Below are 21,959 nucleotides of genomic sequence, written 5' to 3' on the forward strand. Positions count from 1 at the left end.
CCTGAATAGCCAAAGCAATCTTGAGAACGAAAAATGGAGCTGGAGGAATCAGGCTCCCTGACTTCAGACTATATTACAAAGCTACAGTAATCAAGACAGTTTGGTACTGGCACAAAAACAGAAATATAGATCAATGGAACAGGATAGAAAGCCCAGAGATAAACCCACACACATATGGTCACCTTATCTTTGATAAAGGAGGCAAGCATATACAGTGGAGAAAAGACAGCCTCTTTAATAAGGGTGCTGGGAAAATTGGATAGGTACATGTAAAAGTATGAAATTAGAACACTCCCTGACACCATACACAAAAATAAACTCAAAATGGATTAAAGACCTAAGTGTAAGGCCAGACACTATCAAACTCTTAGAGGAAATCATAGGCAGAACACTCTATGACATAAATCGCAGCAAGATCCTTTTTGACCCAACTCCTAGAGAAATGGAAATAAAAACACAAATAAACAAATGGGACCTAATGAAACTTAAAAGCTTTTGCACAGCAAAGGAAACCATAAACAAGACCAAAAGACAATTCTCCTTAGCACTTATCACCTCATTTACTCTTATTTATTATCTATCTCTCCCCAGTAGAATGTGTGCTCCATGAGTACAGAGTTGCTTTGTCGTTTTTTTAAAAATCTCTTTCATTCTCTGCTATATTCTTAGCACATAGTAAGTGCTAAATATACTAATGAATTAAATCATAAACAGGTACAAATATGTGAATACTTTATCATGTTTTCTAATGTCTTTCATATGCCCAAGCAGTTATATATTGAAATATATCATCTTGTTATAAATTATCCTTGTTTTACATATTGTTGGGATATTATACTTATTTTTCAGAAATTGTGTGATAAGTAGTTTATATTATCTATGAATTCAATTTTAAAAGAATAAAGGGAGCCTTATAAAATATGTGTCATAAATGGGCATACTGGATGTGATAGGTTGAGAATAACTGACTCAGTCACATCAATTAGTGAGAGAAATATACAAGGGCAGTAGGCCATTGCTCTGGAAGTTCTTTGAAAGAACTGCTCTCCCCACATTTCTAAAAATACCCATCTATAAAATATCTGCAAGTATTGTGGGACAGGATAAGCTACAGAGAGGAAGAAATTATAAGGACCATCAGCATCTTGAAGTTATAGATGGGATCCAAGAGAATTCATACCTTGTTTTCAGGATGTCAGTCAAGGGTGGTGTTAATTATGGAGAATTTTCACCTTAATAATGGAAAAACATTCAAAAGCCACTATACATCCTTGAAGTAAAGATATAGGTAGAATGTTGGCACCCCAGGACTCGGGCTTCCCTTGATTGGTATATCTGTACTCCTAGGTACAGAGGAAAAGACTCAAGCAATCAATGAACTGTTTCTCTAGGCTATCCTGGATGTGGTGGTGAGCAAGTGCAGAGTCATGAAAGTTCAGAGTATCATATGATGCCAGTTTCATTGAAGAAATCAACCTAAATAATTATCCTTCTGCATGAAGGTTGAGGAGAAGACCATTCATGGGGCAGGAGAATTGCATGAAAAGCACTATAATGAGAGTAACCAGTTTGCCTGGTAGAAGTTGGGTTTATACCTATCATCCCGTATAATTGTAAGGAAGGTGGAATCGCTATATTAATATAAAACAAAATAGACTTTAAGACAAGGAGTATTACTAGAGATAAAGAGGGACATTTTTACAATGACAAAAAGGATCAATACAGCAGGAGATAAAAAAAATCATAAATGTATATGTACCTAATACTAGTACTCCAAAGTATAAGAAGCAAAAACTGACAGAATTGAAAGATGTGGGCAAATCAAAAAATTTAGTTTGATATTTCAATACTCTTTAATCAATAACTGGTAGAACAAGAATGCATAGTTCTGCTCTCTTTTCAACTGACAACTGGTTAAGTATTGTACAACGCACGTTTGTACTCCATGACTTTTCTTTTTGTAGCCAAACATATTCATCCTGTATCATTCTGTTCAATGAAGTTCTGTATACTACAGCAATGACTTTTACTGCTTCCATGACTTACAAAATTAGAAATAAGGAAGTATTTTCTTTTTCTTTTTAAATATATTTATTTATTTAATTATTTATTTTTGGCTGTGTTGGGTCTTTGTTGCTGCGTGTGGGCTTTCTCTAGTTGCGGCAAGCGGGGACTACTCTTCGTTGTAGTGCGCGGGCTTCTCATTGTGGTGGCTTCTCTTTGTTGTGGAGCACAGGCTCTAGGCGTGCAGGCTTCAGTGGTTGTGGCATGTGGGCTCAGTAGTTGTGGCACACGGACTTAGTTGCTCCGCGGCATGTGGGATCTTCCCGGACCAGGGCTGGAATCCGTGTCCCCTGCATTGGCAGGCGGATTCTTAACCACTGTGCCACCAGGGAAATCCCAGGATCTAGTTTCAATTCCTCATATCTTTCTCCAAGAGAGCACAGATTTTAATCTATACCTGACACTTGAGCTATCAGTATGCTAATTAGTTTTTTACCCAGAGAAGCACCTCAAGAACTATCTCCTTTCTCCTCCTTACTAGTAAATGCTTATTTAATGACACAGGTATAGAGTCTGAAGCTGAAAGTATAGATAGTAGGCTCTAATGAAAAAAGCAAACAAAACAAAACCACTTCAAGATTTATTGACAAAGCTTCTCTTCAGTAATGTTAAGCTGCAGAATAAACATCTCCGACAAGGCCAGAATACAACTCAAGGCACCAACGAATGGTAGAAAAACCACTGGACAAATAGTCTAACCTCTGAATATAATAAGCAGTGTCCTTGGGAATTTAAATAAATAAATACATATATACATACTTGGTTATCTCCTAGCTTTGACTGTCTAGGACTATTAAAAAAAAAAAAAAGGATGACACTATTCATTGCGGTCAGCAAGGGTATACTGCTTGGCAACATAAAGAATTCCAAGGGATAAGTTAGAACACTATGTTACATTTGCTCCTCACCCTGGTTCACATCCCCCTTTGGATGGGAGAGTTTGAAAAATATGTACAAAACACAAAAGAATCAGGAATTCCCCGGCGGTCCAGTGGTTAGGACTCTGTGCTTTCACTGCCGAGGGCCCAGATTCAATCTCTGGTAGGGGAACTAAGGTACCACAAGCCACATGGCTCGGCCAAAAAACAAAAACAAAAACAAAAAAAAGCAACATAAAAGAACTTTATTTTGAGGAGTTGTATTTAGTATAGTTAAGACTGTTTACAATTAAATAAACCAAAGATAATACATTTAATCAAAACATTTGAATCACTGAGGAAATTCAAGTCATTTTATTAAGTAGTTAGAGATCCATAGGAAAGGTCTATGCAGAAGGCAGGCTGTGTTTTATTTGCGTGAGGGCCAAAGGAAGCTCAAAAGACAGGAAAATGGATGTTTATAAGTTTGATAACTAATCCTCATGACTAAGATTCTAATCAGAAGGAGCATGATACAAAAGAATGTGCATGGGGTGGTAAGGTGAAGGTTGGGCAATAATTGAAGTGAGAAATGTAGTCATCATTTGTACTAATCACTGGTTTTGAAACTCTCTTTCAACTGCTAGAGAGGATCATTAGCAGATAATTCAGAGTATCATAGAGGGATTAAATCCCATAAAACTTTCCCTGGTTATATGACTGTCCACTTAAATTCACCTTATAAAAGTAACTTAGGGATCCCATTCTCAATCACCTCCTACACAAGTTTAACCAATAGGGTTGTGTTGTATGAGTGCATACTGGCATAGAGACTGGTCACTGTAACTGAAGTGGCCTGGTTTAAATTCAGCAGAGATCACAGAAAACACTCAGTAGCTTTTATAGAAGAGTGGTAGCTCAATCTAAACCAACTTGTATGAAAAAGCACATGCAAGTCATTTAGGACAGACTCTTTTTGAGTGCTGTATCTAAGAACAGGTCATACAGGGGCACTGGTAGGAGTGCTGGTTGAAGGTAGAGGAGAGTAGTATTCAAACACTGGTTGAGGGACCATCCCTATTAATTACAAGAGACAGGTAGATATGTGCAATGGACTTTGAGTCAATACTACTTACAAAAGCAAGTATTTTAAAATGTCTAAGATCACTACAAATGTATTTTAAGGGATGGTTCAGCTCATCAGCTTATCCAACTATATAGTCTCCCTGCACAACAACAAAATAATTCATTTGCCTTCACAAACTATGAAACTGAGAGCTTATATCAAACATTTTTATGTGAATGAGAAGTATGAAGTGCTCTACAGTGGGCTCCCAGCTACCATCAATTTGTAACTCGCACTGTTATATGTTGCTTGGCAAAAAAAACCCCACTAGTAATATATTTGTTCAAATACTCAGGTTACTATCCTCCTTTGCCTGCACTTGCAGCATTAAATCTCTTCAAATTCTTGTTGTAAATCTATATAACCACTGATTTTAAAGTTTTAAATCAGTATCCCTCTTATGATACTTGCATGTGAAGATTTATTTATATTAAATGCTTTAAAGTACAACTAACCCCACAAGTATTGCCATTAAGAAATAAATTTTAGTCAAAGATGATTTCATTCCTTAAAAACATTTTGTGGCTATAACACTGCTAAGTATTCCAGTAATTTGTAGATGATACTTAGTTTGATACTAACATCCTAATTCAGTATAAGAAAAATTTAAAACTCAGGCAAAATATTACTGATTTTCTTGAATTAATGAATTAATCGCTTAAATATTTACTGAGCACAACTATGTGCTAGGCACTATTTTAGGTGCTAAGGATGTAGTAGTAAATAAGACAGTGTCCTGCCCTCATGGAGCTCATAGTATAATAGAGAGGGACAGGCAATAAATGAATAGACAAATAAAATAATTTCCTCCTGTAATAAGTTCTATAAAGGAAACAATGTGCTCTACATTCAGGGTATACAGAGTGGAGGAGAGCAGAGTAACCACTTAGATAGTTGAAGAACAGCCTAAGGAGATGAAATTTTAACTGAAACTAGAAGAAAAGTAGCAATAGGTTCAAAACAAAGCCACTCAAGAACTTTAAACAGGGAAATGATGCAATTCTTTAGCATCTATCATAACCTGAGAAAATCTGAATCTGGAGTTAAGACCATTTTCTCCTACCCATTTTTTTTCTCCGAGTTTATAGTCCTCCTTACTTTACCAGCACCCTAAACCCCTGTTCTTATCCCAAATCTTATGATAATGCTCAATGGATCACAGGAGTCCCTGAGAAATGATTACATAATCCACCATTTATACTCCTGTATTTGAGCACAGAAGATAAGCACTCAGGCCCACCCCTTCACCTCTGTCATGAATCCTTTCACCTTTTACCTTAACGCTTGGGATTATTTCCTCTCATATAGTCAGCTATCCTCGTTCACTGGCTTCTGCTCAACCGTCTCCTCTGTAGGCTCTTATTCCTCTGCCTATCCCTTTACTATTCCTCTTTCCTAAGTTGTCTTCTCCTCTTATCCTCTCTCTCATGATCCCATGGTTTCATTTACCAAACTCATATAATCAACTTCATCACCATTTGGATTTTCCATAGAGACTTAAACTTACAGAGACAGACTTAGTCTTAAAACATCTTCTTCTTCATCCCAAACTTGTTTATCCATTCAATTTGTTTATAGGTAGGAATCATTCTGGATGCCTTTTTTCCTTATTTCCATTATCCAATCAGTCAGCATGTCAAATCTCTCTCAAATCTGACCTCTTCTCTCCATTCTCAGTGCCAACAACCTAGTCCAGGCAGACATTATTTCTTCCTTGGATTATTGCACTAACTGTCTCCTAACTGGTCTCCTTGCCTCTGGTCTTGCTTCCCTCTATACTACCAACCTCCCTTTCTAAAAGAAAAATGTGACAACAGTCTCTTTCAAAACCTCTTTCCCTTAAGACAAAATCCAAAATCCTTAAAGTGACAGTTGCAGATGCCTGACCTTTCCCTAGCATCTTCTCATATCACTCCCTCCCTAAAACTCAATGCTCCAGCTTACCTAATATTTTTCAGTTCCCTGAACACCCTACTCTTTATCTTGCTTCCAGCCCATCACATAAGCTATTTCTTCTCTTGGAAAATTCTCTCTCTCACCCCTTTCCCTGGGTAACTTGGGCTAATTCTTCAAGTCATGGCTAAATGTCACTTCCTTTGAGAAGCTATACCAGAGTCCTAGATAAAGATAGTTGTCTCTATTATGTGCTTTCATTGCATCCTGCACTTCCACTACCATGGTACTCCTATCACACCACTAGCACTAGACTAGTAGGTCCATAAGGGCAGACTCTCTCCTGTTCATGGTTGTACTGACATCTGGTTACATGGAAGATATCATAAACTTTTGTTATATAGGTGAAAAAAATAATTGAAAAAGTACCCATGTCCCTACCCAATCTAGTTCAAAATTAGTACTTGAAATCTAGATCCCTTCTCCTCCCATTCCCTAAATGATGATGCTCCATCAATTATATCCTCTCTCATATGGTAACTTTACTCTTGCTGTTTCAATTGGCTCTTACTTCTATCCAGAAACAGGCTCAAGACTCTTAACATAAGCTCCCACCTCAAGAATCTAGAAAAAGTAGAGCAAAATGAACCCCCAAAAAACAGAAGGAAGGAAATAATGAAGATAAAAGCCAAATGAATGAAACTGAAAGCAGAAAAATCAGTAAAAAAAAGCTGGTTCATTGAGAAGATCAAAAGAATTGACAAATCCCTAGCAAGACTGACAAAGAAAAAACAGAGAAGACACAATACCAATATAAGGAGTGAAACAGGTGCTTTCACTACAGGCCGTACAAACATTGAAAGGATAATAAGGGAATACTATGAGCAACTCTACATACATATATTTGACAACATGGATGAAATAAAACCAACTCCTTGAAAAGCACAAACTGCTATCCAATATGGAACAGATAACTAAAATAACCCTAAAATTGTTAAGAAAATTGGATTCTTAATTTTAAAACTCCCAGACAGAAATCTTTATGCCCAGAAGTTTTTACTGGGGAATGCTGCCAAATATTTAAAAATGAATTAACATCAATTCTACACAATCTATTATGGAAGATGTAAGAGAAGGGAACACTTTACACATCATCTTATTAAGCTAGTATTATCCTGATACCAAACCAAAGACAGTACCAAAAAAGGAAACTAAAGACCAATATCTCTTGTATCTATGTCACAAAAATCCTCAACAAAACATGAGCACATAGAATTCTGCACTATATAAGAAGAATTATACACCATGACCAAGAAGAGTTAATTCCAGAGATGCAAAACTGATTCAACATTTGAAAATGATTCAATATCTGATAATCAATTAATGTGATCCACCATATTAACAGGCAAAAAAAAATCACACAATCATTATCAATTGATGAAGAAAATGTATTTGACAAAATGCAACACAGATTCATGATAAAAACTCTTGGAAAAAAAGTAGCAACAAAGGAGAAATTCCTCAATAAAATAGAGCATCTACAAAAACCCTATGGCATGGGACTTCCCTGGTGGTCTAGTGGTTATGAATCTGCCTTCCAATGCAGGGGATGCGGGTTCAATCCCTGGTCAGGGAACTAAGATCCCACATGCTGCAGGGCACCTAAGCCCACACACTACAGCTAGAGAAGCCCAAGAGTTGCAACAAAGACCCAGCGAAGACAAAATAAATAAATAAATAAAAATTAAAACCCTACAGCTAACATTATACTTAATAGTGACAGATTGAATGCTTTCCCCTAAGATAGGGAACAAGGAGAGATGTCAGCTCTCATCACTCTTATTCTACAAAGTAATGGTGAATAAATAAGCTCAGCAATGTCACATAACACATGATAAATATTAAAAAATCAACTGTATTTCTCTATACTAGCAAGGAACAATAAAAACTTAAAATACAGTATTGCTTAAAATTAAAGAAAGAAAGAGGTTCAAGATGGCAGAGTAGAAACACGTGCGCTGTCGCAAGAGCACTGGAATCACAAACTGACTGCTAAACAATCATCGACAGGAAGACACTGGAACTCACCAAAAAAGATACCCCATATCCAAAGACAAGGAGAAGCTGCAATGAGACAAGAGGCGGGGCTCAATCACAATAAAATCAAATCCCATAACCGCTGCACGGGTGACTCACAAACTGGAGAACAGTTATACAACAGAACTCCACCCACTGAAGTGAACGTTCTGAGCCCCACGTCAGGCTTCCCAACCTGGGGGTCTGGCAATGGGAGGAGGAATTCCCAGAGAATCAGACTTTGAAGGCTAGTGGGATTTGACTGCAGAACTTTGACAGGACTGGGGGAAACAGAGACTCCACCCTTGGAGGGCACACACAAAGTAGTGTGTGCATCAGGACCCAGGGGAAGGAGCAGTGACCCCATAGCAGACTGAACCAGACCTACCAGCTAGTGTTGGAGGGTTTCCTGCAGAGGCGGGGAGGGGGCGGCTGTGGCTCACCAAGGGGACAAGGACACTGGCAGCAGGAGTTCTGGGAAGTACTCCTTGGCGTGAGTCCTCCCAGAGTCTGCCATTAGCCCCACCAAAGAGCCAGGTAGGCTCCAGTGCTGGGTCGCCTCAGGCCAAAAAACCAACAGGGAGGGAACCCAGCCCCATTCATCAGCAGACAAGCAGATTAAAGTTTTACTGAGCTCTCCCCACCAGAGCAACACCGAGCTCTACCAACCACCAGTCCCTCCCATCAGGAAGCTTGCACAAGCCTCTTAGATAGCCTCATCCACCAGAGGGCAGACAGCAGAAGCAAGAAGAACTACAGTTCTGCAGCCTGTGAAACGAAAACCACATTCACAGAAAGACAGACAAAATGAAAAGGCAGAGGACTATGTACCAGATGAAGGAACAAGATAAAACCCCAGAAAAACAACTAAATGAAGTGGAAATAGGCAAACTTCCAGAAAAAGAATTCAGAATAATGATAGTGAAGATGATCCAGGACCTCAGAAAAAGAATGGAGGTAAAGATTGAGAAGATGCAAGAAATGTTTAACAAAGACCTAGAAGAATTAAAGAACAAACAAACAGAGATGTATAATAACTGACATGAAAATTACACTAGAAGGAATCAATAGCAGAACAACTGAGGCAGAAGAACGGATAAGTGACCTGGAAGACAGAATGGTGGAATTCACTGCTGCAGAACAGAAAAAAGAAAAAAGAATGAAAAGAAATGAAGACAGCCTAAGAGACCTCTGGAACAATATTAAATGCATCAACATTCGCATTATAGGGGTCCCAGAAGGAGAAGAGAGAGAGAAAGGACCCAAGAAAATTCTTGAAGAGATTATAGTTGAAAACTTCCCTAATAAGGGAAAGGAAATAGCCACCCAAGTCCAGGAAGTGCACAGAGTCCCAGGCAGGATAAATCCAAGGAGAAACACGCTGAGACACACAGTAATCAAACTGACAAAAATTAAAGACAAAAAAAATTATTAAAAGGAGGAAGGGAAAAACGACACATAACATACAAGGTAACTCCCATAAGGTTAACAGCTGATGTCTCAGCAGAAACTCTACAAGCCAGAAGAGAGTGTCACAATATATTTAAAGTGATGAAAGGGGAGAACCTCCAACCAAAATTACTCTACCCGGCAAGGATCTCATTCAGATTCGACCAAGAAATCAAACACTCTACAGACAAGCAAAAGCTAAGAGAATTCAGCACTACCAAACCAGCTCCACAACAAATGCTTAAGGAACTTCTCTAAGTGGGAAACACAAGAGAAGAAAAGGACCTACAAAAACAAACCTAAAACAAGTAAGAAAATGGTAATAGGAACATACATATCAACAATCACCTTAAATGTGAATGGATTAAATGCTCCAACAAAAAGACACAGGCTCACTGCTGAATGGATAAAAAAAAAGACCCATATATAGGGCTTCCCAGGTGGCACAGTGGTTAAGAATCTGCCTGCAAATGCAGGGGACACAGGTTCGAGCCCTGGTCTGGGAAGATCCCAAATGCCGCGGAGCAACTAAGCCCGTGCACCACAACTACTGATCCTGCGCTCTAGAGCCTGTGAGCCACAACTACTGAAGCCCACGTGCCTAGAGCCCGTGCTCCGTAACAAGAGAAGCCACCGCAATGAGAAGCGTGCACACTGCAAGGAAGAGTAGCCCCCGCTCGCCGCAACTAGAGGAAGCCCGCGCACAGCAACAAAGACCTAATGCAGCCAAAAATAAATTAAAAGAAAAAAAGACCCATATATATGTTGTCTACAAGAGACCCATTTCAGACCTAGGGACACATACACACTGAAAGTGAGGGGATGGAAAAAGATATTCCATGCAAATGGAAATCAAAAGAAAGCTGGAGTAGCAATACTCATATCAGATAAAATAGACTTTAAAATAAAGAATGTTACAAGAGACAAGGAAGGATACTACATAATAATCAAGGGATCAATCCAAGAAGAAGATATAACAATTATAAATATATATGCACCCAACACAGGAGCACCTCAATACATAAGGCAAATGCTAACAGCTATAAAAGAGAAGAACAACAGTAACACAGTAACAGTGGGGGACTTGAACACCTCACTTACACCAATGGACAGATCATCCAGACAGAAAATTAATAAGGAAACACAAGCTTGAAATGACTCAGCAGACCAGATAGATTTAATTGATATTTATAGGACATTCCATCTGAAAACAGCAGATTACACTTTCTTCTCAAGTGCACACGGAACATTCTCCAGGATAGATCACATCTTAGGTCACAAATCAAGCCTTGGTAAATTTAAGAAAATTGAAATCATATCAAGCATCTTTTCCAACCACAACGCTATGAGATTAGAAATAAATTACAGGGAAAAAAACATAAAAAACACAAACACATGGAGGCTAAACAATACATTACTAAATAACCAAAAGATCACTGAATAAATCAAAGAGTAAATCAAAAAATACCTAGAGACAAATGACAATGAAAACACAACGATCCAAAACCTATGGGAGGCAGCAAAAGCAGTTTTAAGAGGGAAGTTTATAGCAATTCAATCTCACCTCAAGAAACAAGAAAAACCTCAAATAAACAATCTAACCTTACACCTAAAGGAACTAGAGAAAGAAAAACAAACAAAACCCAAAGTTAGTAGAGGGAAAGAAATCATAAAGATGAGACCAGAAATAAATGAAAAAGAATTGAAGGAAACGATAGCAAAGATCAATAAAGCTAAAAGCTGGTTCTTTGAGAAGAAAAACAAAATTGATAAACTTTAGCCAGACCCAAGAAAAAGAGGGAGAGGACTCAAATGAATAAAATTAGAAATGAAAAAGGAGTGACAACGGACACCTCAGAAATACAAAGCATCATAAGAGACTACTACAAGCAATTCTATGCCAATAAAATGGACAACCTGGAAGAAATGGACAAATTCTTAGAAAGGTATAACCTTCCAAGACTGAACCAGGAAGAAATAGAAAATATAAGCAGAGCAATCACAAGTAATGAAATTGAAACTGTGATTAAAAATCTTCCAACAAACAAAAGTCCAGGACCAGATGGCTTCACAGGTGAATCCTATCAAACATTAGAGAAGAGCTAACACCTATCCTTCTCAAACTCTTCCAAAACATTGCAGAGGAAGGAACACTCCCAAACTCATTCTATGAGGCCACCATCACCCTGATACCAAAACCAAACAGAGATACTACCAAAAAAAAATTACAGACCAATATCACTGATGAATATATATGCAAAAATCCTCAACAAAATTCTAGCAAACAGAATCCAACAATGCATTAAAAGGATCATACACCATGATAAAGTGGGATTTATCCCAGGGATGCAAGGATTCTTCAATATATGCAAATCAATCAATGTGATATACCATATTAACAAACTGAAGAATAAAAACCATATGATCATCTCAGTAGATGCAGAAAAAGCTCTGGACAAAATTCAACACCCATTTATGATAAAAACTCTCCGGAAAGTGGGCATAGAGGGAACCTACCTCAACAAAATAAAGGCCATATACAACAAACACAGAGCAAACATCATTCTCACTGGTGAAAAACTGAAAGCATTGCCTGTAAGATCAGGAACAAGACAAGGATGTCCACTCTCGCCACTATTATTCAACATAGTTTTGGAAGTCCTAGCCATGACAATCAGAGAAGAAAAAGAAATAAAAGGAATACAAATTGGAAAAAAGAAGTAAAACTGTCACTGTTTGCAGATGACATGATACTATACATAGAGAATCCTAAAAATGCCACCAGAAAACTACCAGAGCTAATCAATGCATTTCGTAAAGTTGCAGGATACAAAATTAACGCACAGAAATCTCTTGCATTCCTATACACTAACAACGAAAGATCAGAAAGAGAAACTAAGGAAACACCCCCATTTACCATTGCAACAAAAAGAATAAAATACCTAGGAATAAACCTACCTAAGGAGGTAAAAGACCTGTACTCAGAAAACTATACGACACTGATGAAAGAAATCAAAGATGACACAAACAGATGGAGAGATATACCATGTTCTTGGATTGGAAGAATCAATATTGTGAAAATGACTATACTACACAAAGCAATCTACAGATTCAATGCAATCCCTATCAAATTACCAATGGCGTTTTTTACAGAACTAGAACAAATTTTCTTAAAATCTGTATGGAGACACAAAAGACTCCGAATAGCCAAAGCAATCTTGAGAAAGAAAAACGGAGCTGGAGGAATCAGGCTCTCTGACTTCACACTATACTACAAAGCTACAGTAACCAAGACAATATGGTACTGGCACAAAAACAGAAACATAGATCTATGGAACTGGATAGAAAACCCAAAGATACACTCACACACCTATGGTCAACTAATCTATGATGAAGGAAGCAAGGATAAACAATGGAGAAAAGACAGTCTCTTCAATAAGTGGTGCTGGGAAAACTGGACAGCTACATGTAAAAGAATGAAATTAGAACACTCCCTAACACCATACACAAAAATAAACTCAAAATGGATTAAAGACCTAAATATAAGACCAGACACTATAAAACTCTTAGAGGAAAACGTAGGAAGAACACGCTTTGACATAAATCACAGCAAGATCTTTTTTGACCCACCTCCTAGAGTAATGGAAATAAAAACAAAGATAAACAAATGGGACCTAATGAAACTTAAAAGTTTTTGCACAGCAAAGGAAACTATAAACAAGACGAAAAGACAACCCTCAGAATTGGAGAACATATTTGCAAATGAATCAATGGACAAAGGATTAATCTCCAAAATGTATAAACGGCTCATGCAGCTCAATATTAAAAAACAAAGAACCCAATCAAAAAATGGGCAGAAGATCTAAATAGACATCTCTCCAAAGAAGACATACAGATGACCAAGAGGCACATGGAAAGCTGCTCAACATCACTAATTATTAAAGAAATGCAAATCAAAACTACAATGAGGTATCATCTCACACCGGTTAGTATGGGCATCATCAGAAAATCTACAAACAACAAATGCTGGAGAGGGTGTAGAGAAAAGGGAACCCTCTTGCACTGTTGATGGGAATGTAAATTGATGCAGCCACTATGGATAACAGTATGGAGGTTCCTTAAAAACTAAGAATAGAATTACCATGTAATGCAGCAATCCAACTACTGGGCATATACCCAGAGAAAACCATAACTTAAAAAGACACATGCACCCCAATGTTCATTGCAGCACTATTTACAACAGACAGGTCGTGGAAGCAACCTAATTGCCCATCGACAGACGAATGAATAAAGAAGATGTGGCACATACATACAATGGAGTATTAATTCAGTCCTAAAAAGGAACAAAATTGGGTCATTTGTAGAGACGTGGATGGACCTAGAGACTATCATACAGAGTGAAGTAAGTCAGAAAGAGTAAAACAAATATCGTATATTAACGCATATATGTGGAATCTAGAAAAAGGGTACAGATGAAGCGGTGTGCAAGGCAGAAATAGAGACACAGATGTAGAGAACAAACATACGGACACCAAGGGGGGAAAGTTGGGGGGTGGGGGTGTTCGTGGTGGGATGAATTGGGAGATTGGGATTGACATATATACACTAACATGTATAAAATAGATAACTAGTAAGAAACTGCTCTATAAGAAAAATAAATACAATTCAAGAAAGAAAGAAAGAAACAAAGAAAGAGACATACTTAGGTGCAAATCTAATAAAACATGTGCAGGACTTGCATTCTGAAAACTACAAGTCATTGATGAAGGAAAACACAAAAGACCTAAATAAATGGAGGGAGATTCCATGTTCATGGACTGGAAGACTAAACACCGTTAAGATTTCAATTCTCCCCAAATGCAGTTAATGTAATTCCCATAAAAGTCCGAGCAAGATTTTTTATGGATATAGACAAAATTATTCTCAACTTTTAATGTAAAGGCAAAGGAACTAGAATAGTTAAAACAAATTTTTCAAAGAAGAATAAATTAGGAAGAAACAGTCTATCCTATTTTAAGACTTGTTATATAGCTATAGTAATCCAGATGGTGTGGTATTAGAGAGATAGACACATAGATCAATGGAACAGAATAGAGAAGCCAGAAATAGACCCATACAAATATGACCAACTGATATTTATTTGTATGCTTCAAAATTCACAGTTTACATTAAGGTTCAGTCTTTGAGTTGTATAGGTCTGTGAGTTTGACAAATGCATCATGTCATGCATGTATCATTACAGTATCATAAAGAGTAGTTTCGCTGCCCTAAATATACCCTGTGCTCCAGTAATTCACCCTTTCCTCCCCAGCCACCACCACTCCCCAAGCCCCTGACAAGCACTGATTTTTTTTTTTTTTTACTGTCTCTATAGATTTGCCTTTCCAGAATGTCATGTATTTGGAATCATACAGTCTATAGTCTTTTCAGACTGGCCCTTTCACTTAACAATAAGCATTTAAGGTTCCTCCATGTCTTTTCATGGCTTGATAGCTCATTTCATTTTTATACTGAATAAGAGTCCACTGTATGGATATACCAAAGTTTATTTATTCACTCACCTTCTGAAGGACATCTTGGTTGCTTCCAAAATTTGGCAATTATGAAAAAAACTGCTATAAGCATTCCTGTACTAGCTTTTATGTGGACATAAGTTTTCAACTCATTTGAATAAATACCTAGGAAAACAATAGCTGGATTGTATGATAGAGCTATGTTTTGCTTTGTAAAAAAATTTTCCAAAGTTGTTGGAAGTGCATTCCCACCAGCAATGAATGAGAGTTCCTGCTGCTCCACATCCTCATCAGCATTTGTTGCTGTCAGTATTTTGGATGTTAGCCATTCTAATAGGTGTGCTGTAGTATCTCATTGTTGCTTTAATTTGCAGTTGCCTATGGCATATGATGTTGAGCATATTTTCACATGCTTATTTGCCATCTGTATATCTTCTTTGATGAGGTATCTGTTCAGATCTTTTGCCCATTTTTTAATTGGGTTGTCTGTTTTCTTACTGTTCACTTTTAAGAGTTCTTTGTATTTTTTGGATAATAGTCCTTTATCAGAAATATCTTTTGCGAATATCTTCTCCAAGTCTGTGGCTTATCTAGTTATTCTCTTAACAGTGTCTTTCACAAAACAGAAGATTTCAATTTAAGGAAATCCATCTTATCAATTTTTTTCTTTCATAGATCATGCTTTTGGTGTTATAACTAAAATCTCATTGCCAAACCCAAGGTCACCTACATTTTCTGTTATGTAACTTCTAGGAGTTTTATAGTTTTGCATTTTACGTTTAGGTCTATAATCCACTTGGGTTTAGTTTTTGTGAAAGGTGTAAGGTCACTGTCTATATCCATTTCTTTCATGTGAATGTCCAGGTTTTCCAGCACCAACTGTTGAAAAGACTATCCTTTTTCTATTGAATTGCTTTTGCTCCTTTGTCAAAGATCAGCTGAGTATATTTCTGAGTCTATTTTTGAGCTCTCTCTTCTGTTTCACTGATCTGTTTGTCTATTCTTTTGCCAATATCAAACTTTTTAAAAAAATTTTTGTTTAAAGTGTTTTTTTGATGTGGATCATTTTTTTAGTCTTTTATTGAATTTGTTACAATATTGCTTCTGTTTTCTTTTTTTCTTTAATGTCTTGGTTTTTTGGCCACAAGGCATGTGGGACCTTAGCTCCCCAACCAGGGATCGAATCTGCACCCCCTGCATTGGAAGGCAAAGTCTTAACCTTTGGACCACCAGGGAAGTCCCCTAAACTGTCTGGATTACTGTAGCTTTATAGTATGTCTTAAAGTCAGGTAGTGTCAGTCCTCTAACTAAAGATTTCTGGATCTTTTGCTTTTCCATATAAACTTTAGAATCAGTTTGTCAACATCCACAAAGCAACTTGCTGGGATTTGGACTGGGATTGTACTGAATCTAGACAAAGTTGGGAAGAATTAACATCTTAACTATACTGAGTCTTCTTATCCATGAACATGAAATCTCTCTTCATTTATTTAGTTCTTCTTTGATTTCCTTCTTTAGAATTTTGTAATTTTCCTCATATAGATCTTGTATATATTTTCTTAGATTTATGCCTAAGTCTTTCTTTCTTTTTTCCTTCTTTCCTCTCCCCCTTTCTTTCTTTCTTTCTTTCTTTTTCTTTCTTTCCTTCTGTTTTGTTTCTCTCTTTCTTTCCTAATGTAAATAGTGTTGTATTTTTTATTTCAATCCAATTGCTCATTGCTGGTCTAGAGGAAAGAAACTGACTTTTGTATATTAACCTTGTTTTCTTCAATATCGCTCTAATCCTAACTTATTTTTCACAAAGGTGCAAAAGCAATTCAATGGAGGAAAGAAAGTCTTTTTAACAAATGATATGTTTGGATATCCACAGGCAAAAAATAATAATAATAAACTTCAGCTTAAACCTCACACCTTATATAAAAATTAACTCAAAATGGATCGTGGACTTAAATGCAGAATGTAAAACTATAAAACTTCTAGAAAAAAATAAAATCTTCAGGATTGAGAGCTAGGCAAAGAGTTCTTAGGGCAATCCATAAAAGGAAAAATTGTAAATTGGACTTAATCAAAATTATAACCTTTGCTCTATGAAAGAACCTGTTAATAGGATAAAAAGACAAGCTACAGATTAGGAGAAAATATTGCAAATCACATAGCCAACAAAGGACTAGTATTTAGAATATATTTTTTAAAAACTCTTAAAACTCAACCGTTAAAAAAAATCCAATTATCAACTGGGAAAAATACATGAACAGATATTTCAGCAAAAATATCTGAATATTTTCCATACACAGATGGAAAATAAGCACACTAAAAGATGTTCAACATCACATGCCATAAGGGAAATGCAAATTAAAACTGCAATGAGATATCATTATATACCTATCAGACTGGGTAAAACAAAAAATAGCAATACCACCAAATGCTGGTGAGGCTGTGGAGAAAATGGATCACCTGTTAAGTTGTTGGTGGGACTGTAAAATGGTACAGTTTGGCAGTTTCTCTAAACACTAAACATGCAACCACCATGTCCAGCATGATCTAGCAATTGCACTCCTAGGCATTTATCCTAGGGGAATAAAAACTTAGGTTCACACAAAAACCTGTCTATGAATGTTCAGAGAAGCTTTATTCATAACAGCTAGGAATTAGAAATAATTCAGATGTCCTTCAATGGACGAATAGTTAAGCTTTAGTATATTTATCCATACTATGTAGCATCCATGCCATGTTTAGTATGTATATCCATACTGTCAAACACAACAATAATTTTAGTAATAATTAATAAATGCAACAACTTGGGTGAATTTTCAGAGAATTATGCTGAGTTACATATTATGTTATTCCTTTTATATAATATTCCTGAAATAATGAAATTATAGGAACGGAGAATAGATCAGTGGTTGCCAGGGATTAAGAATGTTGCTTGGAAAGGGATATGGGAAGGAAGTGAGCGTGGCTATAAAAGGACAACATGCGGGATCCTTGTGGTGATAGAAATGTTTTGAATTTTGACTGTCTCAATGTCAATATCCTGATTTTGATATTGTACTATAGTTTTGCAAGGTTTACTACTGGGGGAAATTAGGTAAAGGACACAGGGGATTTCTTTGTATTATTGTTTACAAGTGTATGCCAATTTACAATCATCTCAAAGTAAAAAGTTTCATTAAAAACTTATATAACACTTACAAAGTGAGTAATATATAATATTTCTGACTTTGGTGAGCTGATGAGTTCACAGGCCAGTAGGTAAGACAAGTATTCAAGTAAAAAATCACAACGCATTATGATAATAATAATAGCTCTATCCATTTACTATGCACCGGACACTGTCATAAACTCTTTATATATATTAACTCATTTTGTCTTCGTATCAATCCTATGAGGCATTATGATTTATGATTATTATTTTATGGATGAACAAACTAAAGTACAGAGATATTTGGTGAGTTATACAAGGTCACACAACTTGCAGCTAACTAGTGCTATAGAAGTTATATACAATGTATGGAGATAACACAGAGATTAGAATGACCCACTATATCCAAAGAGACAAAGGATGATGCAGAAAGGTTCACAGAACTGAATTTTGATGGATATTAAGAAGTTTATCTGGAAATTCTAACCGAAGGAATCAACATATGCAAGTTTCAGTGATGTGAGATAAGAAGATGCCACTGAGGAGAAGTCATTTCGTTTCTAAGGATCTCAGTTTTCTCCCTCATAAAATAAGTAGTTTGGACTGTGTTATATTTAAAGTCTCTTCTAGCTCATACAGGCTATGATTCTATGCTGCTAGTGTACAAAGTTAAATTACTGGGGCCATTTAGGTACAGTCCTTGTCTCTATGCAATACTAGAAAAACTTATGTGAAATGTGTCACTGTGCCCAAGAAACAAGGATATAGCTATTATCAATTATAAATGAAATACCACTGTGGCACAAGTTTAAAAGGCTTTGGAGTTAGCTGGGGAAACCAAATCACCATTTACAATATTGTTTCTATGGGCAAATAACTTTCAAACTAAATATGGCATATAAAGCAATTGTTTAAAAATTGTGCATTCTCTGTTCAAATGTATTCTAAAAGGTCTCTTCAGAAGAAAGAAAGGGATGGGTCCTTTAGAAAAATTAGAATCAGGCTTGGAAGGAGCTATAGGTCTTAGAGAAAAGTTAATGAATAATCTTTTGTGTCTGATGCCAATAAGCTTTTGTAACAGTTCCAGCCTTCAAAGGACAGGAAGCCGCAGAAAAGAATTCAAGAAAGAATTTCCACAGGAAGGGTGGGAGGGAGGCGCAAGAGGGAGGGGATATGGGGATATATGTACATGTATAGCTGATTCACTTTGTTATACAGCAGAAACTAACACAACAATGTAAAGCAATTATACTCCAATAAAGATGTTAAAAAAAAAAATCAAAGTGACATAAAGCAAACATGGAAAAAAAAAGAAAGAATTTCCACCCAGACTGGAAAAAGTGGCAGAAGGTAATCTCAGGAAAACAGTGCATATGTAAACAAAATCATTTCCTTTCTTTTTGGTTTAAAATGGAAAGAGCAGGATGCTGAAAGATGAGGGGAAGCAAGCAAAACCTGAGCTAGGGTAGCAGGAAAGAAATAGCCTCTAGTGGGAAACACTAGTAGAAGATCAACTAAGAGCAGCACTTTTTCTTAGCTTTTCATCCCTACAAGTGAGAAGAAAAGTAAGAATTCTTGTTAAACCAGAGTAAAGCCAAGGTTAAGTCACAGGAGTGGAAGTTTTCTGATGATGAAGTACACAAGTATGCTGAGATGTTTTATTCAACTGTGCCCTGAATTGTATGTTTTAAACTGAAGCCCCAGGTTTATACTGACTATTCCACAATAATTATTTACATTTATAATTTAGGACACTTTTCTAAACTTGAAATCCTTATATTCAACTGCCTACCTGATGTTGCCACTTAGATACCTCACAGGCACATCATACTTCACAAATCTGTACTACTGTGCCTTCTCCTAACCCTAATTCCTGGCACAGCTTCCCTCCAAATCTGCTCCTCCTCCATTCTTCTCCACCTCAAGAAATGGCACCACCTGCAGCCACTATGGAAAACAGTATGGAGGTTCCTTAAAAAACTAAAAACACAGTTACCATATGATCCAGCAATCCCACTCCTGGGCATATATCCAGAAAAGAAGAAAACTCTAATTCAAAAAAATACATGCACCCCAATGTTCATAGCAGCACTATTTACAATAGCTAAAACACGAAAGCAATCTAAATATCCATCAACATTTAGATATGGTATACACACACACACACACAATGGGATATTACTCAACTGTAAAAAAGAATGAAATAACGCCATCTGCAGCAACATGGATGGACCTTGAGATGATCATACTAAGTGAAGTAAGTCAGACAGAGAAAGACAAATATCATATAATATCATTTACATGTGGAATCTTAAAAAATGATACAAATGAACTTATCTACAAAACAGAAATAGAACTCACAGACATAGAAAACAAACTTATGGTTACCAAAGGGGAAAGGGGGAGATAAATTAGGAGTTTGGGATTAACAGATACACACTACTATATATAAAATAGATAATCAACAAGGACCTGCTGCATAGCACAGGGAACTATATTCAATATCTTGTTATAACCTATGATGGAGAAGAATCTGAAAAAGAATATATATATATATATAAAAAAACACTGAATCACTTTGCTGTATACCTGAAACTAACACAACATTGTAAATCAACTATACTTCAATAAAAGTAATAGTAATAACATAAAAATACTGATATATAAAAATAAAGAAGAAGGTATTATATAAGGGTCTACAGAGCCATGCCTTACATGAATAATATAGAGGAAAGTTCAGTTGGAGTATTTCTTTAAATGCTGTATTAGGATCTTACATCTAAAGTAAAGTTCAAACACTCTATAGGAGAAATTCCTAAGTAAATGTTAGTACTTTCTAAGATCCACTTTTTTTTTTTTTTTAAGATCCACTTTTAATAAGTTTGAAACTAGCCATGTTTTTAAAGGGAGAACACTTTAAGCAATAAAAGTATTAGCAAAAGGCAAACAGATAATCTAGGTAATATAAATTGTGACATTGAGGTGGGCAAACCTTCATTATGATATTAGTGCTCTTCTGAGTTTCTCCCTTGACAGTAAGATACTAACAAATGAAATAATCTAGCAAATAGGTTTTATGTGAAACTCCTAGGCAGATAATAGATGAATAAGAGAAACCTTTTTACCAATACCTTCAGCTAAAATAGTACATAGAGAGGGGATGAAAAGAAAAGACAAATCAAAATTCCATTTATTAGCAATATATAAAAACACAGCTATCATATTATTCATAACTGCCTGAATCCACCCTGTTCTTATTTCAGAACAATATGGCATTGGTATTTTCTAACTTTAAAAATTAAGGATATATAATGAATATCACTGATGTCTTCCTTTACTAACCTGAAATTCCGATACCCTCCTTCTATAATAAGAAACAACCTAGGCAATGAATATTAAAGCAGCAAATACTGAAAACAACTGGAAATTTTTTAAACTAGTTTCAGTCACAGTTTCATATTCTTACTTATAAAATTTCTGAACACAGTTGCTAACCAGAAAAAATTGCTATCTTTTTGATTTTCATCTGATCTGTTTTCCTGCCCAACCTCTTTTGGAGGTATGAAATAAGCAAAGCGTAAACAACAGAAGGGAGGTGAAAGGAAATCAGAAACAAATTACCTGGTTAATCCATACACTGAATGATCACTCCATGCATGCATAATTAAGAACTAATTGTGATATATATTATCATTATACTAAAAAAGTCTCATTACTCTAATTTTTTTCTTCTTTTTTAAAATTTATTTTATTGAAGTATAGTTGATTTACAATATTGTGTTAATTTCTGCTGTACAGCAAAGTGATTCAGTTACATCTACATGCACTATATTTGCTTA

The 21,959-nt window shown here is 36.2% G+C and overlaps 1 protein-coding gene across 1 annotated transcript in view; it reads right to left on the reverse strand.

Annotated features, from left to right (window-relative positions):
- The window catches only part of ZSWIM5 (zinc finger SWIM-type containing 5), a 255,235-nt gene that overhangs the window by 128,577 nt on the left and 104,699 nt on the right, over positions 1 to 21,959 (reverse strand). The gene's annotated exons all lie outside the window — the stretch shown is intronic.

This window comes from Balaenoptera musculus, chromosome 1 (assembly GCF_009873245.2).
Source record: "Balaenoptera musculus isolate JJ_BM4_2016_0621 chromosome 1, mBalMus1.pri.v3, whole genome shotgun sequence".
NCBI lineage: Eukaryota > Metazoa > Chordata > Mammalia > Artiodactyla > Balaenopteridae > Balaenoptera > Balaenoptera musculus.